The sequence below is a fragment of the Heterodontus francisci genome, chromosome 11 (genome assembly GCF_036365525.1).
Source record: "Heterodontus francisci isolate sHetFra1 chromosome 11, sHetFra1.hap1, whole genome shotgun sequence".
In the NCBI taxonomy this organism is placed as follows: Eukaryota; Metazoa; Chordata; class Chondrichthyes; order Heterodontiformes; family Heterodontidae; genus Heterodontus; species Heterodontus francisci.
In genome coordinates this window covers 93,387,558-93,410,058 of record NC_090381.1, presented here as the reverse complement: position 1 = coordinate 93,410,058, position 22,501 = coordinate 93,387,558, and the positions used below count along the sequence as shown (strand labels likewise).

Sequence of the window (22,501 nt, the reverse complement as noted above, 5' to 3'; positions counted from 1 at the left end):
GACCAATAAGAAGGACAAGAGCAGCAAGTCACACACCTTCCTGACTTGGAACTATATCGCCGTTCCTTCACTGTCGCTGGATCAAAATCCTGGAACTCCCTTCCTAACAGTGCTGTGGGTGTACCTACCTCCCATGGACTGCAATGGTTCAAGAAGGCAGCTCACCTTCTCAAGGGCAATTAGGGATGGGCAATAAATGCTGGCCTAACCAGCGACACCCATATCCCATGAATGAATTTAAAAAAATTAGGTCAGAGACAGCTGAAGATCTGTGCTAAGGACGGGAGGGCAGCTGTGGAACAGACCAGAGTCAGAAGAACAGGCTACCTGGTAAGAAATATATAAGGGAGGTTGTCGAGGCAGGGACCCTAGTGGTGGGCGTAGATTTCTCAGTAACTTGAATTAGAGACTCATGAATACCACGATGATTTTCTGCAAAGAAAATTAAGGCTTGCTATTGTTTCCATTGTTTAGGGTGATCTTTTGGTTTACTTTGAATTTTTGAGCTATTAAAAAGTTATATTTTTTAAAAGCATCATCAAAAGGAAGTCGAACACAGCAAATTTACATTTAAATCAGACATTAATTATTTACAAAAGCTCAGCTCCGCTAACAAAATCGGAAAGCCCTTACTGGTTCCGCCCAGTCGCGGCACAATGGGTTATTGCGTCGCAACAGACTGTAAACAGAAGACATAACCAGCAACAAATAAATCTTTTACAATTCTCAGGCGAGCCGTGCTTTTAAAAACGGTCGCACTGAGTTTAAAATATAAAACGAAACATAAATTATATTTGGCTCAATGGACTGTCAACTTGATCGATAACTATTGCAACTAACGGCTGTGGATGTCTCTGATTTTCATTAAACAGAAGGCTGGTGGTGAGGGGTGATCACAGACTGGATTAATTTACAGCGGCTGCAGTGTGTGTCAGGAAGGTTTGAATTAACAGCATAAAAAGCAGGGACAATTTTTGTCCACGTGTAACTTTGTTGCAAGGTTCAAATGACTGAAATACTGGTCAAAACTATTTTTTTAATGTGTAAAAATGCCTTTTGGAACTCAATTTGAAGGGGTTGCAGAAGGACAAAGAGAGAATGATAGAGTTTGGCCACAGGGCATTTGGTAGGTTGTGTTGGTGCAGGTGCCTCAACTGGCGCAATCTAACTCTTGTTCATTTCCTTTTTCCAAATACGTGTCCAAGTGAGTCTCTGACTCGATAGCCTTTAGGGCTTCATGTTGTAAGAAATTTCTGTGGAAAAAAAGTCTTCTAAATTTCTTCATTTTGTTTGTGGTATCCTAAAATTATGTTCTTTTGTTACTGATCTGCCAATTAGTGGAAACAATCTTCCATTATTTATCTTATCAAAAATCTTCCATTATTTTGAAAACATTTATTAGTTACCCTTTCCACCTTCTCTGTTTCAGAGTTTTGAAAAAAAAAATCATAACTGCAATTCCTCATTCCTGTTATAATTGTAGTGAATCTTTGTAGCTTTTCTATGATGCAATGCCCAGGGTGCATGCAACACTCCAACTTTAACTCAACCTAACACATATCTTGTCTCAATTCAGCATCTGTATTCAATATGGCATTTATCTGCACTTCTACCTTTTAAAAAAACTATGCATCTACATCATTGATCTGTTTATGCATTCTGTTAGGAATCTTACTGTTTGGGATATATGTCCATTCACTTTGTTTTTTCTAAAATGTACTGTTTCACCCTTCTCCCCATTCTGTGCCCCCTTCTGTCCACTCCCTTTGGGTTCTTCCAGTTCCTCAGTTCTTCTTTGCAGTATGCCAATTTCCTAACTTGGTGTCATCAGCACACATCATTATTGTTCCTCTGAAGCGTATCATTTATATAAATGGAAAACAAAATAAATGCCAGCATGGAGCACAACACTGACCACATCCTGCATATTTTGTGGTTGGAAATATCAGAGAGAGAGAACAATTAAAACTTTACATCTGTTTTAAATTCCAAATATTCTACACTGTTTCATAAGTTATATAGTATTCATGTATTTGTAATGTTCAAAGGCAGGTATGTGTATTTGAAGGAATTCTAATTTTGGATCTGAAAGTTTCTACAGTTAGGTTGCTTCTCTGAAATTCAGATTAACAGCACCTTTTAAAAATTATTGTGTATATACTTTGGGAGTTGTAGCTAAGATTTTCATTCAGCTACTGAAAGCTGCAAGCCCAGGAGCACTGTGAACGTGTGTAATAAAACCATGCTTTTGTGTTGAACCTTGTTAGATTGTATATTAATGATGCCCTTCCAATCCATAATTCTTTAACATATGTCCAATTCCAATTCTGATTCATATTCTTTAGGATTTGAAAATATTTTACAGCGTTGGATCCTAAATTATATTGAGATTGATTATTAGGATTAACTGTGCTGCTCACAATTAGTGCAAGAAAATAGTGATTCTGTCATTTGAGGCTTACTGGGTCTGTGTCAAAGATGGGAACAAAATGACAAATCCAACATTTTGAAATTGACAGTGCTGTCAACCCTACTAGATGCTGCTTTTAGATCTGTTTGAATATTATATTTTGGAATGCAGCAATCGTGTGGAGTCAGGTCCAGAATTTTATCTTCTGTGAATTTGAGTTCTCAGTGTAAGTTTAGATTTTGTGCTGAATCACTGACTTACTTGTGGAGGGTAGTATTTTAACAATAACATGAAATTCAGATTACAAGATGTTATTGGACTCATCAAGCCTGCTCTTTCTAAAGAACCTATGGAATTTACATGCTAAAACTTAACTGAAAGGACAAGCAACCACATGTAAAACTTAATGAAAATTCTTCCTGAGCACCCCCCCGACTCCAAACAAGGTGCAATGTATGGTTACAGTCTGCATTATTCAATGCAGAGATGACAATTTCATGATTCCGAGAGGACTGCAAGCATGGTGTTCTGCTGAACATTTGATCATCTATTGATGGATTTTTCTTTTATCAACAGTTATTACTGTAAATTTATTTAAAATAATGTGACCATTCACAGCTAATGATGTGAATTTTAAAGTATCTCTCTGTTGTCAATTAAGCAAATATGACAGCCAACAAGGGTCTTATAAAGGAAGGGAGAGTGAATACAATGAGAGATGTGTTCCACGTACAGTCTTAAGGTAACATTGGAATAGACGACTTTGGGTTTAAGCATTGTGGAGCTTTCACTACTGACTGAGCTGGCCAAGTCCTGAAGGACGTATCTGCCAGACTGGGCCTGCAGCAGGTGGTGAGAGAACCAATATGAGAGAAAAACTTACTTGATCTCATCCTCATCAGCCTACTGGTGACAGATGCATCTGTCAATGACAGTATTGGTAGGAGTGGCCACAGCACAGTCCTTGTGGAGACAGAGTCCTGTCTTCACACTGAAGATGCCCTCCATCATGTGGTGTGACACTACCACCCTGCTAAATGAGATCGATTCAGAGTAGATCTAGCAGCTCAAAACTGGGCGTCCATGAGGCGCTGTGAACCATCAGCAGCAGCGGAATTATATTCCACCACAATCTGGAACTGCATGGCCTGGCATATCCCTAACTCTATCATTACCATCAAGCCAGGAGATCAACACTGATTCAATGAGGAGTGTAGGGGAGCATGCCAGGAGCAGCACCAGGCATACCCAAAAATGAGGTGCTAACCTGGTAAAGCTACAACATAGGACTTCATGCTTGCTAACCAGTGGAAGAAGCATGCTATAGACACAGTTAAGCAATCCCACAACCAACGGACCAGATCAAAGCTCTGCATTCCTGCCACATCGAGTCATGAATGGTGGTGGACAATTTAACAACTGAAGGGAGACGGAGGATCAACGAACATGCCCATCCTGAATGATGGCAAAGCCCCACATGTTAGTGCAAAAAATTAGGATGAAGCATTTGCAACCATCTTAAACTAGAATTACTGAGTGGATGATCCATCGCAGCTTTCTCCTGAGGACCCATCATCACAGATGCCAGTTTTCAGCCAATTCAATTAACTCCACATGATATCAAGAAATGGCTGAAGGCACTGGATACAGCAAAGGCTATGGGCCTCGACAACATCACAGCTGTTACACTCCAGAACTAGCCATGCCCCTAGCCAAGCTGTTCCGATAATGTGGAAAATTGCCCAGGTATGTGCTCTCCACAAAAAGCAGGACAAATCCAATCCACCCAATTAGAACTCCATCAGTCTACTCTCAATCAGCTGCAAAGTGATGGAAGGTGTCATTGGCAGTGCTATAAAGCGGAACTTACACAGCAACTGATGCTCAATTTGGGTTCTGCCAGAGCCACTTGGTTCCAGACCTCATTACAGCCTTGGTCCAAACATGGACAAAAGAGCTGAATTCAAGAGGTGGGGTGAACCTATCTTCAAGGCATTATTTGACTGAATGTGGCATCAAGGAGCTCTAGCAGAATTGAAATCAATGGAAAACAGGGGAAAACTCTCCACTCGTTGGAGCTATACCTAGCACACCGGAAGATGGTGGTTGGAGGCCAATCATCTCAGCCCCAGGTCGTCGCTGCAGGAGTTCCTCAGAGTAGTGTTCTTTGCCAACCATCTTCAGCTGCTTCAACAGTGACCTTCCCTCCAACATAAGGTCAGAAGTGGGATGTTCACTGATGATCGCACAGTGTTGAGTACCATTCACAACTCCTCAGATACCGAAGCAGTCTGTGCCCACATGCAGCAAGACCTAGACAACATTCAGGCTTGTGCTGATAAGTGGCAAGTAACATTGGCATTACACAAGTGCCAGGCAGTGACCATCTCCAACAAGAGAGAATCTAACCAACCCACTTGACATTCAACAGCATTACAATTGCTGAATCCCCACCATCAACATCCTGGGGGTTACCATTGACCAGAAGCCTAACTGGACAAGCCGTATATATACAGTGGTTACAAGAGCAGGTGAGAAGCTGGGAATTCTGTGGCGAGCAACTCATTCCTGACTTTTTTTATTCTTTCATGGGATATGGGTGTCTCTGGTAACGCCCTCATTTGTTGCCCATCCCTAATTGCCCTTGACAACTGAGTGGCTTGCTAGGCCATTTCAGAGGGCAGTTATGAGTCAACCACATTGCAGTGCGTGTGGAATCACATGTAGGTCAGACATCATGTCCACTGTCTGCAAGGCGCAAGTCAGGAGTTTGGTGGAATACTCTCCACTTGCCTGGATGAGTGCAGCTCCAACAACACTCAAGAAGTTCGAAACCAACCAAGACAAAGCAGTCTGCTTGATCCACCACCTTAAACATTCACTCCCTCCACCACCGACACACAGTGACAGCACTGTCTACAAAATGTACTGCAGCAACTCTCCAAGGCTTCTTTGAACAGCACCTTCCAACCCCACAACCTCTGCCACGTAGAACAGGAGTCAGCAACCTTAATAACAGGAAGAGCCATTTTTAAAATTTAGTCAAAAATGCAGTATCTTAAGAGCCACAATGCTGTTACTCAAATGCCAATAATAATGAAAAACATTTCAACAACATTTTCAAGGTTTTTCAAAACAGTTGTTAATTGAATGATACTTTCTCAGAAGCACAATGTTTTTAAAAGTTCAGAGAAATGAAACAAGCCATTTAATTACCATCGAAATGGGTTCAATTGATCTATCAAGGTCGGGAGCTGCACAAGTCCTTAATAAGCCGCAGGTTGCTGACTACCGGCCTCGAAGAACAAGGGCAGCAGGTGCATGGGATAACCACATCCTGCAAATCCCCCTCCGGTCACTCACTATCCTGACTTGGAACTATATTGCTGTTCCTTCACTGTCGCTGGGTTAAAAACCTGGAACTCCCTTCCTAACAGCACTGGGTGTTCCTGCACTATATGGACTGCAGCAGTTCAAGAAGGCGGTTTATCACCACCTTCTCGAGCAATTAGTGATGGGCAGTAAGTGCTGCTGTTGCCATCAATGCTCACATCCCATGAATGAATTTTAAAAAAGTGTTCTGGTTAGGTCTCTGCACCAGGATATTGTTTGCTTGAAGCAGCAAATCAAAAAACTGTCCGACATAGTGGATTTTAATGACTTCTGACATGGATGAAAGGTAAGTCATTATCATCATCCAACATTGAAATTACTGGATTTCTCACAGCTCTGGATTCTGTTGTTCACACATGTACAGAACTATTGCTGTTGCCCTAATCTTAAAATAAAGTTTTAAAAATTTTGGGGGGAATTTTATGCGGTCGTCATGGCGGATTTGGTGGCGTATGGGGTGATATAATTAGGCAGGAGGCATTTTTTCAGATTCCCGACAGCGGGATATTTTAGAGGAACTATGTCAGCAGCTGTTTGCGGCATTCCAGGGTTCCCCCAGCGCGGTGCGGATTGCAGCTTTGCATTCATTTAAATAACATGAATATTCATTCCCTCTGCATAGTTACAATTTAGTCCCACCTGCCAGATTAAGTGAATGGCAAGCAATTATTCCCATGTCACCCAGTTCACGAATGTTTCAATGTGGCATGCATCAGTTGGATTTGTGCAGTTGAGTCTCAGGACTGTGCTCTTCTCTCTTTAACTCATCTGCTAAATTAACCCCAGCATTGGAATGGATGTTTGCCTCCAGGCTCAGCAACAGCAAGGGTGAATCATCTCAGGGGATGGCGGTGACGGCATGGGCAGGAGTTACATGGAGGAGCAGGGGAGGGTAGTCAGGGAGGACAAAGTGGGGTCTCAGGTGCATGGAGGAACAGGGGAGGGAGGAGGGAAGCATCGAGGGTGTGTAGTGGCTGCTTTTGACGATGAGGCTGGTTGTGTGCAGTTGCAGAGGGTGGTGGGTTGATACATTCATCTCAATAAACTGATGGTCATGCGAGGCCTAAAAAGAGGGAAGATTGCTGTCAATGTCCTAGCCCTTTGTGTCCACATCAGGATACTGACTGACGGTCACAGTCACAGGGGCAATTGTATATGGTGGGGTGGGGTGGGGGGGGGGGGTGGAGATCAGACTTAGGGTTGGGTATTCAGGGTCATCATAGGGAAGGGATTGGGAATCTGTAACTATATCAAGCTGGATTCTTGGAGGTTCAGGGGTGAGAGTCAGCAGTTGAATGGTGACAGGGGGGAGGGAATGACATGTATAAATTGATGATGAGCTGGGTCATAGTAATGAGGGGAGGTTCTATGGTAACAGGGTGAAGGTTAAGTTTGGTGGGCCAAGGGTGATGGGTGCAGGCTGAAAGGTGGCAGGAGGAGGTTGGAAGATGGACAAACGTGCCTGGTATCGCAGACGCAACATTTTTTGGAAGAAGATTGCAAACCACGTGTCCAATCAAGGCATGCAAGTTGATTAGGAGGAGACAAATGATGGTGGGTGGGATCTCCTGCTACATGCAGATGTAAGGCACATAACAGCGATCTGCTCATAACTTTTATGGTTCTGCTGAATGGCAGAAGGAGGAGGGTTTTACAACACTCTTCTCATCGCAACAATTGAAAAGCTGCAAAGACATGAGCTTCATACATGCAATTTGTTCTCTAACACGTGAACAATTGCAGAGGGAGAGACTGAGGAGGGATCTTGGTGATCAACGGATGATGCCTCAACAGGAGCAGCAGGTAGCACAAGAGGGTGAGGCTGCTCAGAATGAAGCCATCCAGGAAAGGCGTTATCGAAGACGGGCACTGGCATGTCATCACATCCTCAGAACAAGGACACATTATCTTCAGATGTCTGAGAGGCAATGCCAGAGAAGCATGAGGGTGTGACTTGCAATGGCGACAGAAATGTGTCCGATCCTTCAGCATTACCTGCAGCCGCTTGTTTTCGTTTGGAACCCCATGCTACATATCCTCAAGGTTACTATTGCACTTAATTTCTTTGCTACCAGGGATCAACGGCGACATATATGGTAGGTGTTATGTGTGCTTCCATTATTTTGTTAAATTTTGAGAACTTGTGTTTTCAAACACAATGGGCGGCACAGTGGCGCAGTGGTTAGCACCGCAGCCTCACAGCTCTAGCGACCCAGGTTCAGTTCTGGGTACTGCCTGTGCAGAGTTTGCAAGTTCTCCCTGTGTCTGCGTGGATTTCCGCTGGGTGCTCCGGTTTCCTCCCACCTCCAAAGACTTGCAGGTTGATGGGTAAATTGACCATTGTAAAATTGCCCTTAGTGTAGGTAGGTGGTAGGAGAATGGTGGGGATGTGGTAGAGAATATGGGGTTAATGTAGGATTAGTATAAATGGGTGGTTGTTGGTCGGCACAGACTCGGTGGGCCGAAGGGCCTGTTTCAGTGCTGTATCTCTAAATAAAAAAAATAAAATAAACTGAAAAAAGATTCCATCGATGCTGGAATTTGTGTTTTGTTTATTAAAAAAAGGTCATCAGAAGGTCTTTGGACTTAGTTTGTAAACGACGGTAACTAGAAAGCACCTGTTTTCAGATAAATACCCAGCAAGGGGCTTTTTGACTTGGGGAAGATGTTTACAGAGAAGTGACAGGTCAAGATTTATAGGGGTCAGGAGGCTTGACTCCTGAGGTGTTTTTGGTTTCGATTTGGAAAGATTTTGGCAGTTGGGATAGGGATAATGGTTTGAAAAGGAGTCAAAGAATCAACCTGCCAAGGACTAACTCCAACTCAACCTGTCCCAGCTCTTTGAAAAGCTGCCAGTTTTCCATCTCTTTGAGAAGCTCTGAGAAGCAAGTATAAGAAACTGCCTGAAACCCCTGTTGCTGCATTTTTCCTGGAAAGCCTACCAAAACTGCTCTTCAACATCACCTGAAAAGCACTGTTCTAGAAAGATCCCAGTGACAGCCATCTACGCGTATTTGGTATGCCAAACCAAAACAAAGGACAGCTAAAATTTTTCCATATCTTTGCGTTTTCTTTCAAGAATTAGCAAGTATTTGACCAAAGCATTTCTTTAGCCTGTTTTTTTTGTAATAGAGCACTAAAGAGATAATCGCTTTTTTTTTTGGTTAACCGGATGATTGACCATATCGGTAACTGTGAAAAAATTTAAATATATGTTGTCATCTGTGAAGAAATGGAACTAGGAAAACAGTGCACTCCTCCTGCCTCAGTCGTAACATCGTTTTTATATGATCTCTTGCTGTAAGTCATTACACTTCTTTTAAATGTGTAGAATACCTTCAAGATAATTTCATTTAAAACTAGTTGCATTAATTCTGACTCTCTCATCATACATTACCTTGCCTATAAAATACCAAAAATGTTTTGATGTATAAAATTTGAAATTGATTTAACTCGGAAACAAAGAAGTAATACAATATTGACTGCAACAAATGTGTTACACTCCTCATATTTATTGAGGTCTCAATTAGAACTGTGCAGTGTATTGTATGAGCAACCCAACTAATTTAATGGAGGCTGTGTGTATTCCGAATAAGTCATAACAATTAGAAAAATTCACATGGGCAACATCCAAAAAACCAAAAATGTGAATATGCTGGCTCAATGGATTTCAAGGGAATGAAAATGAAAATTTTAGGGAAAAAGTGCAAATGTATTTATTTTGGTAATGAAATAAGCAATGTTGATTTAAAATGAAACACTCTAGAGAATGAGTTCTAGTGGGAATTCCTTAAATAATATCCTAAAATGCCCTGTGGGGTGAACCCTGCCTCCTTAATTATTTATGATTTGGTCAGATGTAGTTTTGATGAGTGAAAACACTCTGAAATTAGTCCATCATGATGCATTGCCAATGTGTAATGAATCTGATCAATTTATACTCCTCATTATTACAGACATGACGTTGTCACTTATGCTGTAAGTAGAAAATGATTGCACAAATAGGCACTTTATGCATGATCCTTCATTTGTACTGAAAGATGGAGATGTTGGTCTTGCAGAATTTGTTGTCCAAACATATAGGCTGAATAACACTTCTGGAAACACATAAATGTGCCTTAGTTTCTTTGAAATGAACCTACTTAAGATCTTGTATGAGGTAACAAGTAAGAAATTCCATCTTCACATTGTTTACATTAAATTAATGTCTCGCCAACAGCCTTTACTTAGCAATATAAAAAAAACAAACCCTGTTTTTAATAGATGAAAATTAATAAATTTGTATATCACCTACCTTTTTATAGCGATGCAGAATTTATTTTCCTGCAATATGTGCCGTTCCCTATCGCATGCCATGGGTCTCATGTAAACAGTTGAATAGCAAAGTTACAATTTCATTTGTTTTCTTCCCCAATATTGTTCTGAACAAAAATCCATGGAAATTGGGAGTTTATGAAATAATCTGATTCATTCAAGGGGTTGTGGAGATAAAATCACTGCCACCACGGCAATAGCCTGACAATTAATTTTGACTCATCCTACAAAATTCTTGCAGGGCTTGACCGGGTGGATGCAAGAAGGAAGCTTCCCCTGGCTGGGGTCTAGAACTGGGGACACAGTATCAGAAAAAGAGGTAGGCCATTTAGGACTGAGCTGAGGAGGAATTTCTTCACTCGAAGGGTGGTGAATCTTTGGAATTGTCTGCCCCAGAGGGCTGTGAAGGCACAGTCATTGAGTATATTCAAAACAGAGATCGATAGATTTCTAGATATTAAAGGCATCAAGGGATATGGCAATAGTGCGGGAAAATGGTGCTGAGGTAGAAGATCAGCCATGATCTAATTGAATGGCGGAGCAGGCTTGAGGGGCCGAATGGCCTACTCCTGTTCCTATTTCCTATGTTCCTATCTCGCAATCTGCAACCCACAGGTACATCAAAGAGGTAACCAATGCCCTTTTTCGACGTGCCAATACTTACCTGTAGAAGAGGATAGCCAGGCAACAAGGTCTGCAGCCTTTGGCGCCATCGCTGGCTTCCCTAGAATATAAGGGGTAATCGACTGTACTCATGTAGCCATTAGAGCTTCCTGGGACCAGCCTGCTGTCTTTGTGAATCACAAAGGCTTCCACTCTTTAAATGTGCAACTGGTTTGTGACTGCGGGAGAATAATCATGCATATTTGCACATGTTTCCCAGGGACCTGTCATGACTCCTACATTTTGAGGAACTCCCAACTGCCAGCAGTTTTTGAAGAACCAGCTGAAGTGGACAGATAGATCCTGGCTGACAAGGGTCACCCACTTTGTACAAGATTGATGACACCAGTATGCCATCCCCAAAGCGCTGCTGAAGAGAGGTACAATGCTAAACATGCATCCACCAGAGCCATCATTGAGCGCATCATTGGCAATTCTGAGAATACAATCCTGTTGCCTTGACCGATCTGGAGGGGCTCTTCAGTACATGTCATAGAGGTGTCACGAATAATCGTTGTCTGCTGTGCCTTGCACAACCTTGCAATTAGACACGGCAACATTCTGCAGGCGGAGGAACAGGAGGAACACCAGTTCTCCTCAGATGAGAATAACTATGAAGAGGGTAAGGAGCAAGACAACAACGAGAACGATGCTGTCATTGATATGAGGGTCATGGAGAGACATGCGAGTGACATCAGGGAGAACCTCATTTATGCACTTTTCAGCCAACAACAAGCCACAGCATCAAGGAACGTTGGGAGGAGACACATAACAATTCACCACAGGAATTCCCTTTTACTTAAGGTCTTATTCATCCCTGCAATCTTAACAAAGCATGGCTGCACTTTCATGTGGTTGGCATTTGAAATCATCTAAAGGCTATGATGAATGCGACTACACACCACTGCAAGCAGCGTTAAGTTATGACCGTAGAAAACAAAAATAAGGCATGACTGTATGGAAAAAGTTAATAATCGTCAACAGGAAAACAGCCATCATTATAGAATGAAGGCTCAAATTCCAATGAGATTTGGACACTGGACATTTTCTGAAATGCTTTGCAAGCATAATTGCATTCCTGCCATAGGCTGCCAAAAAACTTCTTTGTATCCATCTGTAAGCAAGCAACTCTACTGAGAGTGGATGAAATTTTGCATGAAATAAAAATGTTTCAATACATCTTTGTAATCTTAATAATTTGTACATCACCCATGTCACCATCGTGCTCAAAACTGTTTCAAATTTCTTTTTCTTCCACTACGTCTAGGTCTACCCCGACATTAGCAGCTGAGGTGGAGGAAGTCCAAGTGCAGTGCCAAGTTGCTGTGGATGACCGTGGCGGGCGTCCTCTGGAGGAACGGGGCCTTGATGGCTCCATGCTACTGGGCGTCTGCAGCCATGGTGCTTGAGTATCCCCCGTGTGCTCACCTGCTGGAGGTAAGGGGGTCAATGTCGGTGTGGAGGACGAGACACTGCTTTCTCTGGAGGCGTCCTGACAGGAAGGCCTTGGGGCAGCTGGCACGCACAACTCCTCCATCTGTGTGCATATTGGCACCTGCCTATCTCCCTGAGGGGAAGGAGCACCTGGAAGGAGGTCCAGGTTCCTCGTTGCCCTCTCGCTTAGACTTTTCTGCATGGAGCCACAGCAACAGCGATGGATTGCAAGTCAGATCGTATATGGCTCGAGTGCTCAACCAAACTCGCCACGGAGCTCACCAGACTCTCTCTACTGACATGGCTGATGTCATGACTTGCATGGACTCCTCCATGGCACACACAAAGCCTTGCATGACCTCGGGCATCTCTGACATATTTTCCACATGGCTTTGCTGTACATCCAGCAGACTTCTCATAGCAACAAACAGAGGATCATCATGAAGGTGGGGCTGAGCAGGGGCCTAGTCCCCAGCTGCCCTCTGATTGTCAGGGGACCCGGCAGACACATGCTCCCTCAGCTGTTGGGACATGTCTGTGTCGTTCACACCAGCTTGTGATCCAGATTCTAATCTTAAACCTCCCACGGACCTTGTGGATGTGGCTGCACTGGTGGAGGTGGAAGAAGAGGCAGGTGACGCTGCACCGTTTGGGGCATTGGCTATTTTTTTGCTCCCCAGACGAGGTTTCCTGAGTTTTGCAGCGTTCTGCTACTCGAATGCAGGCACCTGCAGTGGAGACACATGCAGAGGCACTTTAAGCATGTGCTTCACATGAGTTCACATAATTTCCTTCAGTTTCCATATAAGGTTGCAAGAGCAGAGATGACACTTCATCCTTTCGCCTTGTGGCTCCTACCTCGACGTCTCCACTCACCCTGCCTCCCTCCTCTCTCACGATTTTAGAGGCCTCCTCCTTAGCCATGGCCAGCAGCCTGATTGTCAGGAACCCCTCCTCCCATCTTAGCACATTTGCGCTGGCTGTGGCTCCGTTTCTCCTGCAACAGACAGTGCAGATTTAATGACATGGAAAATGATTCATCACAACCAATACATACATGCATCAATATCATCCCTTCTGCATTGGCTGACATATGCAATCACATTAAACAATGCCAATCTTCATTTAGTGGATGGCACCAAGGCTGCTCACACATTTGACTGTATTCCTTGTGTACCCTCTGCCTTAAAAACACAGAGCCATGGAAGAAATCAATGGAGCAGCCTCGCCAGGACCACTTACCCTCATTGATCTGAGCAAGTCATTGTGCTTGAGGCACTGCACCCATGTTCTAAGAAGTATCCCAAGGTTTGAGACCTCCTCCACTATCCCCTTCCTTGGTGAGGTGGGAGGGTCTTCTGACTCCATCTGCAGGGAAGAGGACCTCCCGCCTTTCTCTGATGGCCTGCAGGTGAACCTGCAGGGATTCATCACTTAACCTATGGGCGGGACACTGCCTGCTGGCTGCCATTTGATTCACTTTGGCTATTGGGCAAATAAATGATATGAAGTTGTTGGTGACTTTCACAAAATAAAGGAAGCAAAAACATTTTGATTTAAGTGAAAGCTTTCACCATTATCCCACATGTTTCCACATGTTCCTGGTGCCCATCGCCACATGGCTAATTTAAATACAAAATTGCGTAAGAAATGGGATTTGAACTGGGAGCAGACGTTATGACAACTTCTGGTGCCGCCGTTGGGAACACTGTGGCAATGATAAGATTCCACCTTCTTTTGACCTAGTTAGGAGATTTGTGAGACTATAAAAAACATAGAGTAGGGATAATGATATGTACTCTCATTGGAATTAAGTGATTTGTAGTCTCCGATAAAGATCTGTGCTGGGGCCTCAAGTATTCACTATAATTAATGAGTTGGATATATGGCTATCTATGTTGCCTAAGTTTATGAATGACACAAAGATTAGTGGTATAGTAATTAATATGTACAGGAGTATAAAATTACAAAGAGACAGTGATAGATTAAGTGAACGAGTGGAACTGTGACAGATGGATTTCAACACAGGTAAGTATGAGATCATGCATTTTGGACCAAAAAACGATTTATTATTAAATATTATCTAAATGGTGAAAAGATAGGAACAGTGGACGACCAAAGAGATTTAGGGGTCCATATAGGTTTCTAAAATGTAGTCAGGTACAAAAAAAACCCAAAAGATGTTAGCCTTTATCACTGGAGGGGTAGAATATAAAGGGGAGGAAGTTTTGCTAGAGTGATACAAAGCCCTGGTTAGACTACTTCTGAAGTACTTGTACAGTTCTGGGCACTACACCTTGGAAAGGTTGCATTGGCCTTGGAAGGAGTGCAGGGTCAGATTCACCAGACTGCTGTTAGGGCTCCAAGAGTTAAATGTGAAGAGACATTGCATAAACTAGGCTGGTATTCCCTGGAATGTAGAGGCTAGGTGGTGATTTGGTTGAGGTTTTTAGGATTTTGAAAGGAAATGATAGAGAGAAACATTTTCTGATGGTGTGGGCGTCTAGGACAAGGGGATATAACTTTAAAATTGGAGCCAAGTCATTCAGGGGAGAAGTTAGAAGACACTTCTTCACATAAAGGGTGGTGGAAGTGTGGAACTCTCTTCCCACAAAAAGCAGGAGATGATAACTCAATTAATAACTTTAAATCTGAGCTGGATATACATTTGCTAGACAAGGGTTTAAAGGATATGGAGCCAAGACAAATGGATGGAGTTAAGATACAGATCAGCCATGTTTTCATTGAATGGCAAACAGGCTCCAAGGGATGAATGGTCTACTCCTGTTCCTATGAAAGGCTAAACTATGATGTAAACTTCTTCCTAATTTCTTTAAGGTTTAGGGTAGAGTGTGCATTGTCCATAAAATAGGCAAACATTGTTTCACTTCAGGATAGTAAAATAATTTCTTTATAATAATGGGTTGAATGGGCGAAAACAATGGCAGCCCGCCCGCACAGGCTGCATGCCACGATATTAAAGTGGGATGCCTCATTTAAATAGCCGGGGTGCCCCCTTCCCCCTCCGCCCCCTTCCCCCTCCCCCCCCCCCCCCAGATCATGTGGAGTTGGGGGAGCTGGCTGTCCCTTCATAAAAAAATGTAATACGTTACTTTGCTCCTCGCCCCCCCAATAACCATAAAATTCATTACTTGCCCTCTCCCCATCCCCCAAAATACTTACCTTGACCACCTGACCTTCCCCCCTCCGCCACCAAAGTGCATAAACTCTAACCTAAAACCTTCGCACCATCCTCTACCCCAGTGATGTTTCTTTGACCCCGTTTCCCCCCTCCCGCACTGAGACTTAACTCCTCCCCCCTCCCAACCAGTGTTCTGCCTCATTTCCCCAGATGGGGATCCAAATGCGCGGGAGTGCCGGCCAGCAGCATGAAGATTGCATTGGGACAGATGGCGGGAGCGCAAGTGTAATTAATTCGTTGATTTTAATATATTTAAATAGCGGTCCCGTCGCCGAGTGGCAGGGGGCAGCCATGAGGTCTCGCCACCGCCGTTAATATTGGGCCGGGCCCTCTTGACGTCGAGGAGCATGGCAGTTCTCTCCCAGAGGCATTTTTCAGTTTCCCCCCGTTCCCCACCCCCCACCCCCACCACCGCGCCCCCCGCCACGACCCTCAATAAGGGCCTGATTTTCCTTCTGGGGTCTGGAAATGGATGTTAATTTTCACAGTGGTGGCCTGTTGATTGGCTGGAGGGTAGTTTGGGTAGCCAATTAGAGAGCGTGGGGGGCATGAATGGAGGCATGCTGAAAGACTGCAGGCCTGATTTCAACAGAAATTTCACTGAATTAATTGCAGTATCAGTCATAGCAGGAAAGGCAGAGTGCTAGAACCCAGGCAGAGCTGCCCCTTGCTTTGCAGCCACCAACCTGGAGGTCCTCCTTGAGGTAGTAAGGGTGCGTCGATAGGTCCTCTTTCCAGAGGGTGGTAGGAGAGGGCTACCCTCCAAAAGCAAGAAAGCCAGGGTAGAGGTGGCTGAGAACGTGAGCAGATGGAGTGTGGTCAGGAGGAACAGGGTGCAATGCAGGTGAAGGTTTAATAAGCTATTTGCTCTGGCAAGGTGAGTACAATGCCAGACCCTCATGACAGGCGTCAACCTCCAGCAGGCACTCCAGATGAGGAGCCTGAGGGCACATGCTGCTCCTGACCTTACTTACTTACTGACTGACCCCTCAGCAAAGCTTACAACCATAGTACTGTTGAGGACTTGCCAGTACTGATACATGCAGCTTCTTATGTCAGTGAATGGTTGGCAAGGCCATAAAGGCCAGCAGTGCCTCATCTCTCTTTCTTTTGTCCTTGCAGGAAAAATGAGAACATAATGCCTGAAAAATGGAGCATATTACAGGAGGGGTTCCCTTCCTCCACATCGTCACTGCCAAGGAGGAGGGAGAAATGGAGATTGACAGGGTGGCTAACTCCCACAGGTTCAGATGTCACAGGGAAAGGAATAATTCTTGTATCTGCACCAGACCAGACACTGCCATCAGAGCAAGCACCATCACATCATACAAGCACACCCTCCACCTGCTCAAATACAGTCACCTCAGTGGATCCTTGCACCCATAGCTAGAGGGCACTGGGTGATGATGAGCACATCACGAGTGAGCAGGAGGAGGTGACAGAAGCAGCTGTGGGCAGTCCCCCTCAGAGGATGGAGGCCAGACACAGCCTTGCTTAGCTGGGCACAGATGCAGGGCCTTGGGAGTCACACGAAAGGAGGCTCTATTTAGACAAGCAGAAGCAGAAGTGCTCCACATGTTGGAGTTCCCTGAGGCAGTGTGGGGTCACATGAGCTGAGAATGGATGAATTCATTCATCTCATGTACACCACAATGGTGCAGGGCTTTGAAAGCATAAGCTCCTCCATTGAGAGAATGATCAACCCCACGGAGAGCCATATGTGGCAGCACTTGGAGCGCATGCAGGAACTGTCCACACTGGTGGTGCTGGTGGCACAGAGGTATTTGGAGTCATGGTCCCCTCCAGCCATCCGGAGTGTCAGCCAAGGGCTGAGGCAGTTATCGAGGAGGATAAAGGTGCCACCCCTCATGGGATGCCATTGTCATCATCAGCCTCCATGGCCCCTCTGACTGAAGGACCATCTGTGCAGCAGGGCCCCATGATGGAGGCTGCCCCCGCAATGACACCAGTGCAGTAGCCTCTGGCTATGTCCCTGCTGGCACCTCCACGACAAGGATGACCACCACGTGCAACAGCTGCAAGCAGAGACAAGCGAGCAGGCTGCCTCCACCTCATCCGAAGCCACAAGGGGAGCACCGCATAGAGGTGGCTGAGAGTGGGTTTGTTTTATCTGTACTTGTGCACTTTTCCTATTTTTCAACAATATGTAAGTATTGATGCATGCTGCCTGACATGTAAGCTCCCATTTATTAATGGTGGCACAAGAAAGGAGGGATGAAGTGGTGAAGGGGAGCAAGGGTCCATGAGCAGGAACAGTGAAAACGCAACAGGTTTCTTTAATAAACAACAACATTATTAGTTTATTATGAAACAAGTCTTAACCAGTAATGAAGCATAAACACACAGATTGAAATATTAAAATTCCCTTTTTACCTTAGCCCCTCACATTCACACACACATACACAGGTTAATTGGAAACATTAAGGGATTTGCGCTTTAGAGCTCTATTACAAATAAAGAGACAAAAAAACACTTTGGTTAAATACTTGCTAATTTTTGAAGAAGAAAGAAAAGTTATGGAAAGATGTCCTTTGTTTTAATTTGGTGTTCCAAATGCATATAGGCGGCTGTTGCTGGGATCTTCCTAGAATAGTTCTTTCCAGGCGATGTTGAAGATCAGTTTGGGTAGGTTTTCCATGAAATACAGCAACAGTGGTTTCAGTTCCCACACATTCAATGTGCAGGTTTTCTTCAAATACAGGAGGAAAGAGGAGACTGACACATTGGATATGCAGAGTTTCTTTCCGAGAGAAAGCAAGAAATGAGCTGGGTTTCCTTGCCAGATGTGGACAGATGTGCATCCTTCATCGGTGGTAAGAGTGGATCTTTTCTAGGCTGTGTCTTCAATAGAAGTATTTGTGATGAGTGTGCTTTTTTTTAAAATAAAATATGTTTCTAAGGACTTATGGTGGAATTATGGACATTGATTCATCTGGAAGCTTGAAGAGATGCTGAACTTTGTTTTTTTTAAAGAGGTCACCAGAAGGTTCCTGGACTTAGCTTGTAAACAGGCCCTTACTGGAAGGCACCTGCTTTCAAATAAAATACCAGTTTGTTGTTTTGACTTGGAGGAGATGTTTACAGAGAAGTGACAGGTCGAAATTTGTAGGGGTCAGGAGGCTTGATTCCTGTGACATTGTTTTTTTTTTTGAACAGTGAGTTAGAGTGTAAACTGCTTGGAAGACCATTGGTTTTTGCCTGCCAAGGAAACCCAGCTCATCTCTTGCTCTCTCTTGGAAAGAAACCCAGCATATCCAGTGTGTTAGTCTCCTCTTTCCTCCTGTATTTGAAGAAACCCTGCGTATTGAACGTGTGGGAACTGAAACCTCTGTTGCTGTATTTCATGGAAAACCTACCCAAACTGATCTTCAACATCGCCTGGAAAGAACTATTCTAGGAAGATTCCAGCGACAGCCGTCTATGCGCATTTGGAACGCCAAACTAAAACAAAGGACATCTTTCCATATCTTCTCTTTCTTCTTCAAGAATTGGCAAGTATTTACCAAAGTGATTTTTTTTGGTCTTTTTTTTGTAATAGAGCTCTAACGCGCAAATCCCTTTATTTTTCCAATTAATTGGTGTATGTGTGTGAGTGTGAGGGGCTAAGGTTAAAAGGGAATTTTAATATTTCAATCTATGTGTTTATGCTTCATTACTGGTTAAGACTTGTTTTATAATAAACTAATAATATTGTTGTTTATTAAAGAAACCTGGTCTGTTTTATTCTGGGATAAAAATAGATTCTATGATTGACCGTATCAGTAAGTGGGAAATAATTTAAATATTTCGAGTGACCCGTGGAGAAGTGGAACTAGAATAAACAGTGCACTCCTCCCTCCTCGGTCATAACAGTTCTCACAGGCAACTCAAAATTCTAGGCCATGCTGTCCTACCGGGTTGGAACGGCTCAACTGAAATGTTCCTGAATCAGATGATGCCTGACATTGACAGCATCCTGATGAGACCCGCAACTTCTGCACTGGCCCCGGCCACCACCCTGTGCAGTTGGGGCACCTCTGTGTCCTGTGTCTTCCTCCTCCTCCTCTTAATCCTCCTCTTCCTCTGATGACCTGTGTCTTACCAGGACCTCATGCTCTTCAAGGTCCACACCTCTCTGGAGGGCCATGTTATGGAGCGTGCAGCAGACTACCACAAGGCACAAAACTTTGCAAGTGTGTATTGCAGGGAGCCACCCGACCAGTCCAGGACGTGGAACCGTATCTTCAGAAGCCTGATGGCCTGCTCAGTGGAGGTCCTTGTGAGCCGATGGCTTCTGTTATGTAGCGCCTCTGTGGATCTGTCTTGGGTTTTTTTAAAGGAGTGAGCAGCCATCTCTTCAAGGGATAACCCTTGTCTTCTGGAATACAACCAAGTAGTTTGGAGGGTGGAATGAAGAGCTGCAGTAGCCTGGACTGCTGGAGGATGAAGGAGTCATGGCAGCTGCCAGGAAAGTGAGCGCACACATGGAGGAAACTCTTGTTGTGGTCGCAGACCAGCTGAACATTGAGGGAGTGGAAGCCCTTCCTTTTGATGAACCTCACTGGCTGGTCACTTGATGCCTTGATGCCCCATGGGTGCAAGCAATGATGCCCATCATTGGGGAAATCCAGTGATGGTGGCCAAACACACTGCCCTTTGTGTCTGAGGCCCCATCTGTCTGCAAAAAGGGCATCAGTAACCTGCGAGATGCAATGGTGTACAGCCAGCCATTTGAGAGATGCCACAAGGTTCACAGCTGATCATTGAAAGGAGCCAGAGGCAAAGAAGTTCAGGCCTATAGTGACTTTGATGGCTACTGGCAAGGCATAGTGAGCGGTGCTTTGAGGTGTGAGGTCTTCTGCGACAAGGGCACAAATCTCTGTGACCATCTGTCTGGAGAGTCGCAGTTTCCTGTGGCATTGCTTCTCCGACATCTCAAGGTAGTTCCAGTTTCGGCAGTACATCCTATGTTGAGGTATATTAGATTAGATTAGATTAGAGATACAGCACTGAAACAGGCCCTTCGGCCCACCGAGTCTGTGCCGAACATCAACCACCCATTTATGCTAATCCTACGCTAATCCCATATTCCTACCAAACATCCCCACCTGTCCCTATATTTCCCTACCACCTACCTATACTAGTGACAATTTATAATGGCCAATTTACCTATCAACCTGCAAGTCTTTTGGCTTGTGGGAGGAAACCGGAGCACCCGGAGAAAACCCACGCAGACACAGGGAGAACTTGCAAACTCCACACAGGCAGTACCCGGAATCGAACCCGGGTCCCTGGAGCTGTGAGGCTGCGGTGCTAACCACTGATCCACTGTGCCGCTCTGTGGCCTTCCTGCCTCTCATCTTTCTCGTCTGCCATCCTAATGCCTGGGGCTCTGCCCTTCCTGTGGAGGATGCGGCTCCTCATTGCCATTGGAGCTGAAATCCAAATGTCATACTCCCATTGCCAGCTATTGCCTTGCGCTCAGGTGACCTCCCAATTGTGTCTGGAAGCCTTGCCCCCTCCTCTTATGCTCCCACGATGCCGGAAGGATGATGACCCCCTGCCCTGCTCAAGCAGTTGGTGACCACTCTCCCCGCAACCTGTGCACATCTGATGGCACTTGTGTGAGCCCTAATTCCTTATTCCTTGGGGCAGCTATAACTGTATGAGCCCTAATTCCTTATTCCTTGGGGCAGCCATAACTGGCTCCCCACTTGTGTTGCCACCTCCATGCACCTGATCTGCCCCTGACCCAGTGTGCAGCCTGTGCGTCGCACCACCGCCCCTCCCCCAACCAAAAAAAATCTCAACATGGCCCTCTGCGAGCTCTCAGTGAGCTCTTTAACAACCATAATGGACTATTTGCTGAATCAGGCGGGTTCTCGGGCTGGCTTTCCCCTACCCTGATGAAACTCATCGACAGTAGGAATGGCAACAGGAAACTGGTATGTAGGCTGCCGCTGCAATTTTCATCACCCACCTGCCTCCATTCCGCACCTCCCCCACCCCCAGTGAGACATAAATGTGCTAAAAGAAATTAATAGATTGTTGTCTGATTTTGCTAGTAGGAGATCCAGCATGGATGAACACTTAAACATGTGAACATGTATAATTGCCATTTTTGAAATTCCAGTAGAAAACTCTTGTATTAACTTCTCTGAATGGAATTAGTATTAAATTAGAAGAGAACATTCCATGGATTTCACTGCCAATCTCAGGTTGAAGAGTGAGAACAAAGAAACTTTACTACAGTATGAATCTGAAACAATTCATTTTGAGGCAAGTATATACATGCCTGAGGTTTGAATGAAGGAAGCTACTTAGATCTAAGGCGATACGTCATTCGTACAGTATTTGGAACACACACAGGCACTCTACACTGCTTAGGACTAGTTTCCTCTTCATTTGCTGCCCCCTCTGCTTCACCATTTGATGGCCATTCCTTCAGTACTATGACAGTATCCAACCCCACACCACATTCTTTCCTGCTTTCAAAAACCTCATTAAAACCCTCTTCTTTGAATGTGCTTTGCAACCTCCCTTTATCCCCTTTTTCTTTCCCTATCTTCCTTTTCCAATTTTGCATCCACCTTTTCAAAAATGATGTTGTGCTGCAGAAATTCAGGTTGTTGTGTCAAATCCATGAGGTGTGTAAATTTTTCGTTGTATGCCAGTTTACCAAACTCTGAAATTTAAGCAGAAAACAAGGTCAAAATAAATCAGTTTGGGGCTTGCCCATCATATATGTAGTGAGTCAAAAAGAGATACCAAAGATATGAGTTGTTGATTTGCTGTGTAATTAGTTTGCATTGAATCCTCCTAGTGTCTGAACATTCATTGTACAGAGATGGTTGTGCTTTGTGTTTATGTTGGTTTCTAGGGTTGAGTGATTGTAAAATGGCAGCAGTTGGCTTGTGGATGTTGCAAGTATCTCTGTGGAAAAATGGTATTGTGTTTTTCCAAGGTACCACAGCCAGGTGCTATGGAGGATCATGCAACTAAGTTAAAGGGCAAAGAAAGCAAAACATGGCAAAAGCAGGTGATTTATTTTACTAATTATTCTCTTTTTTATTTGCGATGCTTCC

At 44.3% G+C, this 22,501-nt stretch overlaps 1 protein-coding gene across 10 annotated transcripts in view; it reads left to right on the top strand.

Annotated features, from left to right (window-relative positions):
- The first annotated feature begins 665 nt into the window (after nucleotides 1-665).
- Nucleotides 666-22,501, top strand: part of LOC137374927 (uncharacterized) — a 112,280-nt gene continuing 90,444 nt past the window's right edge. For 6 of the 10 annotated variants that reach the window (XM_068041526.1, XM_068041529.1, XM_068041525.1 and 3 more), the window contains exon 1: nucleotides 666-930. The gene's annotated coding sequence lies outside the window, so the exon portion shown is untranslated. Of the gene's footprint in view, nucleotides 940-22,501 lie in introns of all 10 variants that reach the window. The other 4 variants (XM_068041528.1, XM_068041520.1, XM_068041522.1 and 1 more) reach the window with 3 other exon arrangements.